At 47.8% G+C, this 14,555-nt stretch overlaps 1 long non-coding RNA gene across 1 annotated transcript; it reads right to left on the reverse strand.

The window, feature by feature from the left end:
• Positions 1–11,548: 11,548 nt before the first annotated feature.
• Positions 11,549–14,013, reverse strand: LOC143842955 (uncharacterized). Its single transcript, XR_013233407.1, has 2 exons — positions 12,701–14,013; positions 11,549–12,006 (listed from the first exon to the last, which is right to left on the reverse strand). It is a non-coding gene; the product is annotated as an uncharacterized LOC143842955 (long non-coding RNA).
• Between the last annotated feature and the right edge of the window lie 542 nt (positions 14,014–14,555).

Raw genomic sequence — 14,555 nt, forward strand, 5'->3', positions numbered from 1 at the left:
AGGAGAAATCAAATGTGTCTTTTGAACGAAGGTGTCAGTCACTGCCAATGAAAATTCTAGTCTATGTTGCTTTGTGAAATCCAGAAAGCCGATGTGGAGGAATGGAGACAGAAGATTCGAACACTCTGCCCTGCTCTGCAGTTTGTATCTCCCGTGGCAATTCTCCTCCACCTCTGGAGTTTGTCCTTTGTTGAGTGGCAGTTAAATAAATTCAATATAAATCTTTATTTTTATAACCCGCCTCTTCCCGTGAGGCTCAGGGCAGGACAACATCAGATCGATAAAATACAGTCTTCCGTAACATTAAAATAGCATCCCAAAACAGTTAAAACAGAGTTCCCAGCTTCTCTAATGCTTCTGCCAATTTTCTGAGTAGAGTTCCGTTCTTCGGAAGGTTGCCCTGGCTGCCTCACAGGGTGTCTGTGGTGGGGAGAGGAAGGGAAAGATTTGAAACCCCTTTGGGACTCCTTCAGGTAGGGAAAAGTGGGGTATAAAATAAGTCTCTTCTTCTTCTTCTTCTTCTTCTTCTTCTTCTTCTCCACTGTGGGAGTGCACTTTCTCTTCGCCTGAATGGGACAGTGGACCCATGAAAAGCACTGCGGAAGCTTCGGAGGAAGACGAGGGCCCTCCACAGTGGAGATCTCACACATGGAATCCAAGTGATTGTAAAGAAACCAACATCTGAATCAAAAGTTCTGCATTGAAAGGTTTCTATCGAACAGCAGATAAATGCAAGAGGATTCGACCACTGGCTTGCCAAAATAACTGGAGCTGCAGCTTCTACCTCCCATCAGGTGGTACCAGATGAAAGTGGGTGATGGTGGGAACTGCTGGAAAGTCTCAACTGACCAAGGGTGACCCTTTAGCAGGGTTCCTCAGCCAGGGTTTGGGGAAGCCCTGTGGTTTCTTGATGGGGAAGCCATGGGGTTTCTTGATGGCTCTGGAAGGGTTTTCCAAATGGGCAGAAGTTAGTTTTTATATATATTCTTCAAAGTTTGTTAAACGATTATTGGGTGATCTGACCATATAAGGTTAGGTTGACCTTCTCCCCCTTCCCAAAATGGCCAATGATGGGCCTGGAGGGGAGGGGAAGGGGAGGGCCCCTAGATGGGCGTGTCTACAGCTCTGCTTCCCAACCATATTCTGCATGATCACACCACTTCTGGTATTTCTCGAAGGCTGAAGAATGTTTCAGGGGTTTCTCAATGATAAAAAAGTTGAGAAAGGCTGCCCTGTAGGGTAAGAGGCATCCAAGGTGATTTCCCATAGAAGCCTTGGACTTCCTCTGTAGTCTCCCACCCAAATCCTGACCCAAGCTGACTCTGCTTAGTTTCCAGGATCTAACGAGATCAGCCTGGCCTGGATCGTCCAGCTCAGCTGCACAAGAGGCCATGCCCTTCGAAAGAATAAAAACATATCTACATAATCCAGTCTCTGTATCAAGGGTTCTGCATTCTGCATAAATGATGCAAATCAGCTATATTTGCATAATCCCTTGTCTTGCATAATGCGTTTGGTTTCTGTGAGCCATGGAGAAGCGAGACATTGCGGCTGCACAGAAATCCCCTTCCCTGACTCCTGATGAATCCAAGAGCACACTTCCTCCCTGCTTGCCCCCAGAACAGTTGTTGATCAGGATAATGACTGCAGACAACAGTTCCCCTGGAAAACACAGATGGTTGGGAAGTAGACTTGATGGCAGGAGTGGCCAAATCGTGGCTCTCCAGATGTCCATGGAATTGTAGTCCATGGACATCTGGATAGCCACAGTTCAGCCACCCCTGCTCTATGATTTTATACTCCACTGAGGTCCCTCCCCAGGCTCCACCCCCAAATCTCCAGGAATCCCCCAATCTGGAGCTGGCAACCCAAGCAACAACAGGCACAATGCTGCACTCATCCCTGTGAGCCCCAGGCATCCGTGCACTCTGAAGGCGGTTCAGGAGACCCACCAGCAGACAAGTAGCATTAGAGGCCTAACCAGTATTTATTCTATTTACCCCCCGGCCCCAATCGGGCCATCAAAGAGCCATTATCTGCGGCTAGTCAAACAAATTGTCGGGTCATAGATGTCCCTCACTCTGCGAAACATCTGCAAAAAAGTGTATTTGGAAAGGGATACAGCGCCTTTAGGAGCATTTTGAAGTGAGCTGGCCTATCGGCTCCTCCCGTCAAACGATATCTCCCATCGGCAGTGACAGAACGGCTCGGGGTTTGCTTAAAACCGAGGGAAACGTTGACACAGCGATTAAAAAGGGGGGGAGGTAGAGGGAGGCAAATGGGCTGGGAAGTGGGGGGTGAGGGGGAGAAACAGAGAGTTACTTTATACCACCTGAATTCTGGTTGTTCCTGGGGCCCAGACCCCGGCCTTATTTGAGGAAAGATTATCTTGACAAATTGGATAAACATTTTATGCATGACAGGACGCTGATAGAGAGCCCCGTTCTGCAAGCACACCTGTTGGGAGTTTGCTTAGCGTGTGACCAAGGTGTTCGGCTAACCCTAGGTCCTCCCGTGGAGTTTTGTTTACTGTCGGACAGGTATGGGCAGATCCAGGCTGTATGCCTTAGTAACAGTTGCCACGGGTGGGTTTTTTCTTTTTCTTTATAGTGTCTTTTTCTTCCCCCTTCTTTCCTTTTTTCTTTTCTTTTTTAAATAAGATAACTTTTGACTAGACAAAGCTTGGCCAGACTTTGGACAAACAGTTTTCGCTTGAGGACGGCCACCTGATTGGCAGGAGACTGTTTGGGGCCGTGGTCCCAAAATAAGTCCTCATGTGAGAGAGAGAGAAGTGGGTGGGGGGCAGTCCAGACTGTGTCAAGAAAGGAGACCTCGGGCCTAGGGCAGAATGGCCAGCCCAGGGTTCGGAAATACCTGCAGATTTGAGGGTGGGGCCTGGGAGGCCGGGGTGGAGGGAGGGGATACCATGCAGGCTACCTCTCCAGGAGAAGTGGAATGAGTGCTTTAAATTAATTAATTAATTAAGTGATATGTGTAGACTGGAGATGTATTTTTTAATTTCAATTTATTATTTTCAATTTCGATTCATTACCTACCTCTCTCGGTTATTCACTGTCTTGAGGAGGATTAAAACGCTTAAAACCTCACAATAAAATACATAAAATACATAAAAATCTCACCAGGAGGCTGAAAAATATGAAAAACCATGAGAGGCAAAATACTGGAAAATATTGTTCGAGAAAAATGAACAGCGTTTTTCTCCTTTTCCAGAAAACTGAACAGCAGAGTCACAAATAATGATCCAACATAGAAATATCAGGACTCAATCAGAGAATCATTCCTGGTCCAGAATTTAAATTAGAGAACTGAAACATGTATTCTCCAAAGTAAATTTTCACAATTAAATTTTCACAATTTTCACAATTAAATAAAGGAACAGCACCCGGTATAACACCATTTTCGGATGAATTCTTCATCAGAATTGATTGCCGTGTCAGCGTCCAAGAGCCTACTGAGAAACATCCTCCCAAATTGCTCAGATGGATGAAAAATAGGACCGTATTGCTGCAGTTGAGACGAATTCTTCGGGAACTTACGGGATTTATTGGGCCGCACAATTTCCCCCTTGTTTGCACCCCTCTAAGTGGGGCCCTGAGACCCAGGAGAGTTGCTGCCAGTCGACAAGGACAGCACTAACCTTGATGGACAGCGATCCTGTTTTGTGGATAGGATTGGGGGCCTTTGAACACATTTTAGAATCATAGAATCATAGAATCATAGAGTTGGAAGGGGCCATACAGGCCATCTAGTCCAACCCCCTGCTCAACGCAGGATCAGCCCTAAGCATCCTAAAGCATTACAAACAGTTCTGCCTGCAAAAGGGAGCTCCTCCACCAAGCATTTGGTTGAGGTCGACCCAGACCATTGCTTCCAATTGGACCCCCAAGCCCCCCCCCTCCTACTATGACTGCTACAAACCTGCACAACCCACTGGAGGTGAGCTGAGGGTCCTTTGCAATTCCATTATTCTCTCATGTTATTATCATGTTAATGTTGTTGTTATAATGTTAATGTTATTGTTATTATCACCTATTGTTACCATAGGTTATCTGTATCTTTTTTCCTGTTCCCTGTAAACCGCCCTGAGCCTTCGGGGAGGGCGGAATATAATAAATATAATAATAATATTATAATATTATAATAATACATGCAGATAGATTCAAGTCTTTTTAGCCTGAGGAAGAGTGCATGCCCTCAAAAGCTCACGCCTTGAATACATCTTGTTGGGTCTTGAAGGTGCTATTTATTTGTTATTATTATACTTGGTTCACATAAAACGGAAACAATACAGATAACTTAGTTTAACAATAATAAAGGGATAACAACAAGCAACACAGAACAGTTGAAAAATAGGGAAACATTAAATGAATGCATACTGATAGCCCAGAAGATTGGGCGGAACTGTAGTGGGTGCCATGGGAGGGAGGACTCAATTTCTGTACATGTACAGTATTTGCTGGCGTATAAGACTACTTTCCCCCCCTGAAAAACATGCCTCCAAGTGGGGGGGTCATCCTATATGTTGGGTGCACTTCAGTTGGGATAGACATAGCTGCCCATAGTGGCCCATAGTACTGTAATGTAATGTAACAAACTCTATATTTTGAGTGGAAATGTTGGGGGGTCGTCTTATACGCCCGGTCGTCTTATACACCAGCAAATACGGTACATGTGTTCATGGGGGCAACTGTCCAGGGCTACTATGGTCTGTCAAGGTCAGTATTTGTCTACTCTGATTGGCAGTAACTTTCCAAAGTGTCATCCAGAGTTCTTTTACATCAATTCTGACCAGACCCTCTTACAGGACATGCCCAAGGCTCACCCTCAGCCCTCCCAGCTGCAAAGCACTTGCTCTGCTACTCAACCACGTCTACCCCATATTGAATGTGTGCACATATCATATATATATTTTTACTGGAAGAGGGGAGAGAGGATATGGAGTGAACATGGACACAATTTTGAGGTGTTGTACTTGCTGTATGAACTTGGACTTGGTGGGTCTCCCATCCCAAGTACCAACCCTGCTTAGCTTCTGAACTCTACCAAAATCAGGCTTATTTGGACTCTTAGGGCTGCTGTGGAGAAATGAAGAAGAAGAAGAAGAAGAAGAAGAGTTGGTTCTTATATGCCGCTTTTCCCTACCCAAAGGAGGCTCAAAGCGGCTTACTTTCGCCTTCCAATTCCTGGTAGATGGCAAGAAATTAAGAGGGCATCCCAAGACTCCCAAAAGCAGGGATGTGTAGCAGCAAGTGACTCAGCATGCCTGGACACTGGGGGGAGGGGCGCTACATCATTCTAAGTGTGCGTAGGAGTTATCTCCTTGAATGGGATGCCTCCCTTTGTCTTAACCTGGGAGCTGCCCTCTGATCCCTCCTCTCGCTTTGTCCTCTCACTCTCTCCACATGACCTTCCATGGAGCCCCAATGTCTCTGCAGATCTGTACTGTAGAGGACAAGCCCCTCGCACTCCCACACTCATGACGCTGGACAAACTGGCCATTCGTGATGGGGAAAGGACTCTTTAGATTAGGCTTCTCGGCTTTTGACCTCAAGAGGTATATTGCAAGAGAGAAAGAGAGAAGGAAGGAAGGAAGGAAGGAAGGAAGGAAGGAAGGAAGGAAGGAAGGAAGGAAGGAAGAAAGAAAGAAAGAAAGAAAGAAAGAAAGAAAGAAAGAAAGAAAGAAAAGAAAGAAAGAAAGAAAGAAAGAAAGAAAGAAAGAAAAAGGAAGGAAGGAAGGAAGGAAGGAAGGAAGGAAGGAAGGAAGGAAGGAAGGAAGGAAGGAAGGAAGAAAGAAAGAAAGAAGAAAGAAAGAAAGAAAGAAAGAAAGAAAGAAAGAAGAAAGAAAGAAAGAAAGAAAGAAAGAAAGAAAGAAAGAAAGAAAGAGGCAAATTTCAATTTATTCAAATAGATCCAGTTCACATTCTTGCTTCTACGACTGGCAAATGCTGTGATAGAAACCAAATGTCCCAATAAAAAGATCTTCTTGTTCGAATTCTGTATTGCCGTTCCTATGAAAGATGCAGCAGCTCACATAAGCTCCCTCCATTGAACTGAATGGGGAAACCTCTGTCTGGCAGGGGGGGGGGCCACACACTGAGGCCAAGAATTGCCTTCTAACAAGCGTGAGTCACAGGGAGTCATATGTTTTTGGTTCCTCCTCCTAACTTACGTTCGACCACATTATGGACATTCCTTGCACATCCTGATGGAAGGAAGGCTGGATGGGTATGATTCAGCGGCTCCAATCTCATAGACTCAGCAGTGATTTTGGTCATCATGCCTAGCGCATTTGAGTCACAAGGACCTTAATTGGCTTTTTCTCAATCAGCCTCTGCTTGAGTCTGGGCCAACCCTTTTTAGACTTTCTCCTCATCACGGATGAAGATCTACCAGACCTTTGCTGGGAATGGAGGTCACCACTAGGGGGTGATTGATGGGAGAGAAGGGCCCGTTCTGCACACACTGGTCCAGATCCTAGTATGTCCTGATTTTAGGTATGATATCTGGCCAGCTTATCTGCAGACTATAGAGATCAGTTCCCCTGGAGAATATGGGTGCCTTGGAGGGTGGATCCTGTGGCATTGTGCCCCACTGAAGCCCCTATCCTCCACAAGCCCCATCCCTAAATATCCAGGAATTTCTCAACTTAGAGCTGGTTGGGAGTGTCCCGGTGGGACCTGGCAACTCCCCCCAAGCCCCCCCCTCAGCCTTTTCCCTCTGCTCCAACAGAGCGGATTGCAAGATGCAAGGGACATTCACATCCTCTGTAGGGGTTCTTGACCACATCCCATCCCACTTTCTACCCACCACAAAAAGACTCTATTTCTATTTGTGGCTGACAAAAGGAGGCTGGAGAGCCATCCGACGGAGAGGCTGATTCTGTGAAGGCTCAAGGGAGTGGCAGGTGACAGTGGATGACCGATAGGGTTGTGAGTGTCCTGCATAGTGCAGGGGGTTGGACTAGATGACCCAAGAGGACCCTTCCGACTCTATGATTCTAACTCTTCTAACCTTCAGCGGGGTGTCGGTGGCCTTTAGAAAACCATTAAAAAAGCCCTCGCTAGGCTGGCCTGTGTTTTGTTTGGCAGCTCTTTGTGGATCCCCTTCCCCCCCCCCCCCCCCGGCTGCCTCACCCAAACGTTTTAGCTCCCAGTTTGGTGTCAGAAGCAAGTGTGATTCATGCTGCCCCTGGTGTGGGAAAAGCAAGGGACGTCTTAGTCACTCCGTTCTGAGTAGCAAAACAGCAAGACTCTCATTCTTTCCCTTCATGATGCATTCCCAGAAAAGGTTCTCTGGGTCCCATTCATAAAGTCCGGTGGTGAGGTGAGCAAAGTCAGGGGCGGCCCCTGAAAGAGTAGGAGGGGGAGACAGACCGGGGCATTGTGCCTCCGCACAACTGGCTCTAAGTGTTTCCTATGGGCTTGTTTGCAGCGCCTTTGTCAGCTGATTACATGCTCTGTTATAATTTCTCATCTTCAGAATAGAGCTATTTGCTTGTGGATTATTTGAAAGACGCCGGATTACGCACAAGAAAAACACATTCTTTAACAAAAAGAAAAGCGGAGCGGTTTTGTCAATTAAGCAAAGTTTGGTTAAGCGATTTTGGTTTTGGACAGGGCGGTGCCGTTGAGGGGGGGTGTTTCTGTTTTGAGGAGGGAGGCACTCCTGCTTCTGTCAGGACCTCCGGGAGTGATGTTTAAGAGCATGGATTGTAGGAGGGAATGGGGAGGGGCAGAGGCTCAGTGGCAGAACATCTGCTTGGTGTGCAGAAGGTCCTGAGTTCGATCCCCAGCATCTCCAGTTAAAAAGGACCAGGGAGGAGGTGATATAAAAGACCTCAGCCTGAGATCCTGGAGAGGCAAGGCTGTGGCTCAGTGGAAGAACATCTGCTTGGCGTGCAGGAGGTCCCGGGTTCGATCCCCAGCATGGCCATTTAAAAGAACTTGGCAGTCAGTTATGTGGAGGACCTCTGCCTGAGACCCTGGAGGCTGCTGCCAACCTGAGCAGGCAATACAGAGGTCAATGAACCAAGGTGGTGCTGATTCAATATAAGTTAGTTCTGTGTATTCTTGCCCCCTGCCTTGTTCGCACTCGAGTCGCCACCAGAAATTGCGCGATACGATCCTCTCCGTGGATCCTTTCTGTGTGATTTGTAGGTCTTGACGTGCCTGAAATGCACTCTGATATTTAAAAGTATAACGCTGGGTAGAAGCTTTTGTGTGCATGCCCCCGTCTTCAGGTACCGCCGTCAGGAAATCTCTTCCCTGGAATTCAACTGAGTGCGAGGAAGTGGGCCTGCACACAAAAGCTCCTACCCAGAATGAAACTTTGTTGGTCTTAATGGTGCAACTTGGCTCAGCCTTTATTCCATTGCTTCAGACCAGCACAGCAACCCACCAGAATCTGTCTTCGTGGAAGGCACCCCATTAAGCCGCGTGGAATGGAGGCTCTCGTGAAGTGTCCCTGCACAAGGAAGCTTAGAGCCAGCATGAAACTTTGCTGGGCTTAAAGGGGCCACTGGACTTAAACTTCGTTCTGTTGCTTCAGACGAACACAGCGACCCACCTGCATCTGTTTTAAAGTATTTAAAGAACCAACTCTTCTTCTTCTTCTATTTGAGAGGTGACCTGCATAAGGACCCTGTATTGGACAGTCTGTGACTTGTAGTGACCAACATTAGGCCAGGGGGGGGGATGGTCGTGCTCCGCAGGGCCACACTGACTGGTGCCCTGGCTCACCAGCTGGGCCACCCTGCTCCCAGCCCTCCTGCTTACTTGGGAGCCAAAGGAGGCTGACCAGCTGTGCTCCGTGATATCATGAGCATATTACCAGTTTGGGCAACCCTGAGCACTGGCTGGCTGCTCTTTCCCCTTTGGGCCACTGGGTGTGTGTGTGGGGGGGGAGAGCCAGTTGCCCTCTAAAGCCACAATTTGTTCCAGGGGAACCAATGCCTGGAGATCAGTTGTAATTCCTGAAGATCTCCAGGCCCCTGCCTGGAGGTTGGCAACCCTGCTGGCTGCAGCTGGAGGAGGCGTGCAGAATCAAACCTAGCTCTCAAGTTTAGTCCACACTCTTCACCACTACACCAAGCTGGCTCTCATCATGACCATCCGTGCTTAGCTGGCAAACTCAGACAGAATTTGGCTTTCCCAAATTCAGGCTGCTTCTGACAACAATTTCACACGGTCAGGGTTCGGCCTGAAGGATAGCCAGACATTTCTGCAGTTTTTCTGGGTGCATCAGCAGAGGTCCGTGCGGCGTGTAAGGCCCTGGAGAAAAATGTGAAGGTGGGACTCTTTGAGGGGTGAAAAGGCAAAGATCCAGGAGCAATTCAGGCCAACGTGTTCTCCTGCATCCCTCTCCCATAGCCCCTGCCTCCCCCTTGTCCTTTCATGGACACATCATCAGGTTTGTGTACCCATGCAGGTGTTCCGAGTCCATCAATGCCAGATTTTGCACCAGGTGAGCCCTGACCAAACATTTGACATAGCAGTTGAGAAGATTATGACGATTACCTCCATGATCCTCTCTGTAGTCCAAACATTGACACTTAAGGTGTCCGGACGCCAGCTGGCACGACACAGAAGATGCCAGGGCGATCCTGGGCCACCTCAAGCTTTCCCCCTGATAATGCCTTTAATCCAAAGGAGTGTATTGCTGAAGATGCAAGAAACCAACTCTTGGCTCCACCACGATTCAGGAATCCAAAAATCTCCTCCCATAGTCCAGTGGCCAGGCCAGTGGAGATGGGCCCGAAAGACCCGAGTCTGAGGGTCAGCTACATCAAGAATTCCAAGGCCAGCAGACATGGACAATCATTCCCCTCCCCCCAAAAAGGGAAAGTACTGTGAAGAGCTAAAATGAGTGGAGACTCTCATAATATATAGCATGAACACTCTTGAGTCACAAAAATTGTTGTTAGTTGCGAAGTCATGTCCGACCCATCATAACTCCATGGACTCCCATCATATCCTCCCATCATATCCTCCAGGCCTTCCTGCCCTCTACCATTCCCCGGAGTCCATTTAAGTTTGCACTGACTGCTTCAGTGCACCTGTGCATCCACCTCATTCTCTGTCGTCCCCTTCTTCTTTTGCCCTCAATCGCTCCCAGCATTAGGCTCTTCTCCAGGGAGTCCTTCCTTCTCATGAGGTGGCCAAAGTATTTGAGTTTGGCCGATGGTATGTCCGGAGGAAGGGGCCAATCAGGCTCTTTCCTCATCACGGACAAAGCCCGCCCTAACTCCTCCCACCAAGCTCTTAGCGGATTATTTAGTCTGCGGCGCCCGTGGCACCATGGGCGTGTTAAGGATTATTATTATTATTATGAACAAATGGCATAAAATCAGGCAAACTGAAGCTGGACGTGGAGACATCAAAGGGAAAAGCAAACCGTCCAAGGGCCAGGCCAGTCGCTGGAGGATCCCAGGCAGACTACTCTGTCTTGTCTGGCATGATCAGCATCTCAGTTTTCAACAAGAAATAATGGCTCCCTTGTCTTAAGGCCTCGTTCAAACATTACTGAATTCCTTTACAGGAAGCACTTCCATCCAGAAAGGAACATGGAGCCAGTGTGTAGATCACCACAGGCACATGAGTGACTTCCGCTGTAGAGATGCTAGTGAGCTTCCCTTGGCTGCATGGCCTCAAGTGTCCACAGTGCAATATTCATTCATTTATGATCTGCATACACAACCATTTGAACTAAGGTCGGCACCCTCAGGGCAGTGGGCGACTAGAAACACTTGGGGTCTAGGGAATGCCTGAACCAGTCTGCAAGCCCATTACCATATAAGAACATATAGGAAGAACTCTGCTGGATCAGACCAGGGGTCCATCTCATCCAGCATCCTGTCCCACACAGAGGCCAACCAGTTCCTCTGGAGAGCCAACAACAGGGCAGAGAGGCCGAGGCCTTCATAAGAACATCAGAAAGGCCCTGCTGGGTCAGACCAGTGGCCCACCTAGTCCAGCATCCCGCCTTAAAAAGGGACCAACCACTTCTTCTGGAAGGTCAACAACAGGGCAGAAACATAAGGACATCAGAAGAGCCCTGATGGATCAGACCAGGGGTCCATCTAGTCCAGCCTCCTCTCTCACACAGGGACTAGCCAGTTCCTCTGGAGGGCCAACAATGGGACAGAGAGGCCGAGGCCTTCATAAGAACATCAGAAAAGCCCTGCTGGGTGAGACCAGTGGTCCACCTAGTCCAGCATCCTGTCCCACACAGAAGCCAGCCAGTTCCTCTGGAGATCCAGCAACAGGGCAGAGAGGCCGAGGCTTTCATAAGAATATCAGAAGATCAGAGGTCCCTCCAGTCCAGCATCCCTTCTCACACAGTGGCCAACCAGCTACTCAGAGAGGCTGTCTTCTACTGATGTCCCCTCCTGACTCTGGGGTTCAGAGGCTTCATGTCTTTGAACGTGGGAGTTCCCTTTAGTTCTCACGGCCACCGCTAGCCCTATCCTCCAGGAGGCTCCTAGAACTAAGAGTTATCCATGCAGAAAGAACACATAATCGGTAGCCAGCAATGTGTAGGCGTGTTTAATAACAGTGTTTTAAAATAAAATAGTTAACAGCCCGTCCACTTGCTGCAAATGTTATATTCAAGGTCATGTTAGCAGTGGCACATATACATTGGAGTGGCTTACGAGAGTGGTAAGGCCCTTAGGATTCTGAAAAGGACCGACAAGTGTTGCCTAAGAGAGTCGACTGAGAAGTTCAACATGGGAGGCCACCAAACCGGTGGTGGGGAAGTCCTCAGGGCAGCAGGATTCTTGGCACCTCTTATTTCTCACCAGCCCCCCCCCCCCGGTCCTTCGTCTTCTGCATCAAGTGAGATATGGGTGCTTGAACACATGCAAACAAGCAAGGGGGGCGGGGACAAGTTGAGGCAGTTTTCCCAGCAGTTCCTGCAAGTCTTCCCTTTTCTCAAGTCCATAAAGGTCAGGTTGAAAAACTGAATTTAGATGTTCCAAATCTTGTTCTGCAAAAAGAAAGACACTTGAATTATTTAGTGTTTTCAAGGATTTATTACTGACTAAAATGGAGGATGGGGCTAAATTAAATAAAATAAACCAATGCATATATTCTCAATAATCTCAATAGTTTCTTTCTAGCGTTCGAGATCTGGAATAGCCACCGAAGGGCAGAGCTGAAGGCAGCATGGGAGGGGGGTGGTCTGTGGGCAGCTTGGAGCTGCTGGTGTCGGCTGAGGCAGGCGGGCACCCTCTGAACTGCAGTGAGGAGCTGGAAAAGGAGGGACATTAATGCTCTGGAGCTGGAATTACAGCCCTCGAAGAGGGTGACAGTCCCAGAGTGTACTCAAATTTTAAAAATTAGGTTGTTTTCTTTTTTTATGCTAAGGAAGTTTAGAATTTGTGATAATACTAGTAAATGTTTTCAGCAAAGCGAAGGTATCAGGGCGGTTTCCAGATATCACCCGTTTTCAATTGCCAATATTTCTTCAGTGGCAAGTCCTCTGTTTTTCATTAAATTGTACAGTAATTACCGAGCAGCTTCAAGCTTTCAAAACCTCATTCCAAGTCAAAGTATATCATGGCTCCTATCTGTATTGGGATCCAAGTCCTGGAGTCGTACCAGAATTACTACAGATCTCCCGATTACAGAGACCCCTGGAGGAAATGGCTACTTTTTAGGCAGTCTCTGTGGCCTCCTACCCCTGTTGAAGCTTCTATGCTGTCAAACTCCAGTCTCTTTAGGAGCCACCAATAAATCTCCAGGAATTTGGCATCCCTGGCAACTCCCTGAGGGGAAAAAAAAAGAAACAAAAAATAAAATCATGTACCAAAGGCAAATTGCCCACTGGCTGCAAATTTTTGAAACGGTCTATCTGTAAGCAGCATAAAAAGATTTCATTGGTTGTGTATCTGTTGCCAGGAATAATTCTTTACAAAACAAAATAAGCCGCGCAAGGAAACACCCCAAAAGGTCTTATTGATGCACTAAAAACACACATTTCTCTTTTGCCGCTAACCCGTTCAGATCTTGTCGAGCCGGAGGTCAGGGACCAGTGGCATCTGACCTGCCGAAGTTAATTCCGCAGAACAATAGAGGAGAGTTTCCAAGGCCTTATCCTATTACCTTTTGATACCAAATTAATTGTGTTTTTTCCACTCGCACAATGATTCTCTGACCCTCTCCGCTCTGTGTGTTGCTGGCAAAGGGCGGTGGATTAAATTTAAGTGAGTGCCGAGAGAGATCGGTTTTTTAATCTGCCAGAGTTCCTGTATTATTAAAGGGATCTGGAAAACCGGCTATTAATAGTTGAAATCTGGTCTTTGGCACCGGCGCTAGGTCATCCATCAAAACTCAAAGGATCTCTCCTTTTGTTTCTTTCTTTAAAAGGGGAACAATAGACTAAAGGGATGTCTGCCCTACAAACCTTAATTGGTTTTGGTGCCACGTCTTCCGTGCAAGACGCTCTGAGGTTTGTCGTTCCAATATGGGAAAAATAATTACCAGGCCCCGAACACTCGAAAAGGTCAGGACCCCACAGGGGGGCAACCTGTTCCGCAGGTGTGAACAAGAGGCAGGGAGAGCCCCACGAGCAATCGCTGTAGCGCCACCTTGTGCTTAGGCAGGGAAGGGCAAGTAGCACCGGTGGGTGGAGCCTCATCACCTCTTCTCTATAGATTCCCGTCTTTAATTTCAAAATGAGTTTGTGGACTGGAGTGGTCTTTCTGATTCCCCCTTTGTGCAGCGCCTGCCTGAATCAAGACCCTTCATTTAAAAAATGCATTTATCTTTGGGAGCCAGCTTGGGGTAGTGGTTAGGAGTGCGGACTTCTAATCTGGCTGGGTTTGATTCCCTGCTCTTCCACATGCAGCCAGCTGGATGACCTTGGGCTCGCCATGGCACTGATAGAGCTGTTCTGACCGAGCAGTAATATCAGGGGTCTCTCAGCCTTACCCACCTCACAGGGTGTCTGTTGTGGGGAAAGGAAAGGGAAAGCAATTGTAAGCCATTTTGAGACTCCTTTGGGTTGAGAAAAGTGGCATATAAGAACCAACTCTTGTTATTATTATTGTTCTTTAAGATGCATATCCCGTTTTTGTGTCTGAACTTTCAGGTGGGAGCTTGGGGTCTCTGGGTAAGCAGAGGTCAGCTTACCCGGAGGAAATGGCTGTGGGGGGGGGGGGAACTCTATAGCATTATACTGTGCTGAGGCACACCACCTCCCCAAATCCCGCCCTCCCCAGGGCCGACCTCAAAATCTCCAGGAATTTCCCAACCCTAACTGGACCATCAAAGCAGGTCACAGAACCACTGCAGTTTGCACCTAGCCCCAGTTCTGGAACCATCTAACTTGGCTCAGCACACTTCAAGGTCTGCATAAGAAAGAGCAGAGAGTGTCATTGTTAAGAAATGTCGCTAAGTCCAACTCAAAGGCCAGAGTCAGAAAGTGGGCCCAAAACAGATGTCCTGGAAAGAGCGGTCCCTACAGTGCCCCAGGCAAGATGATGCCAGGTCTTTCCAATCCATCTGGTGGACTTCTGGGGGCTCAGGTTTCCC

The sequence above is a fragment of the Paroedura picta genome, chromosome 8 (genome assembly GCF_049243985.1).
Source record: "Paroedura picta isolate Pp20150507F chromosome 8, Ppicta_v3.0, whole genome shotgun sequence".
Lineage (NCBI taxonomy): Eukaryota > Metazoa > Chordata > Lepidosauria > Squamata > Gekkonidae > Paroedura > Paroedura picta.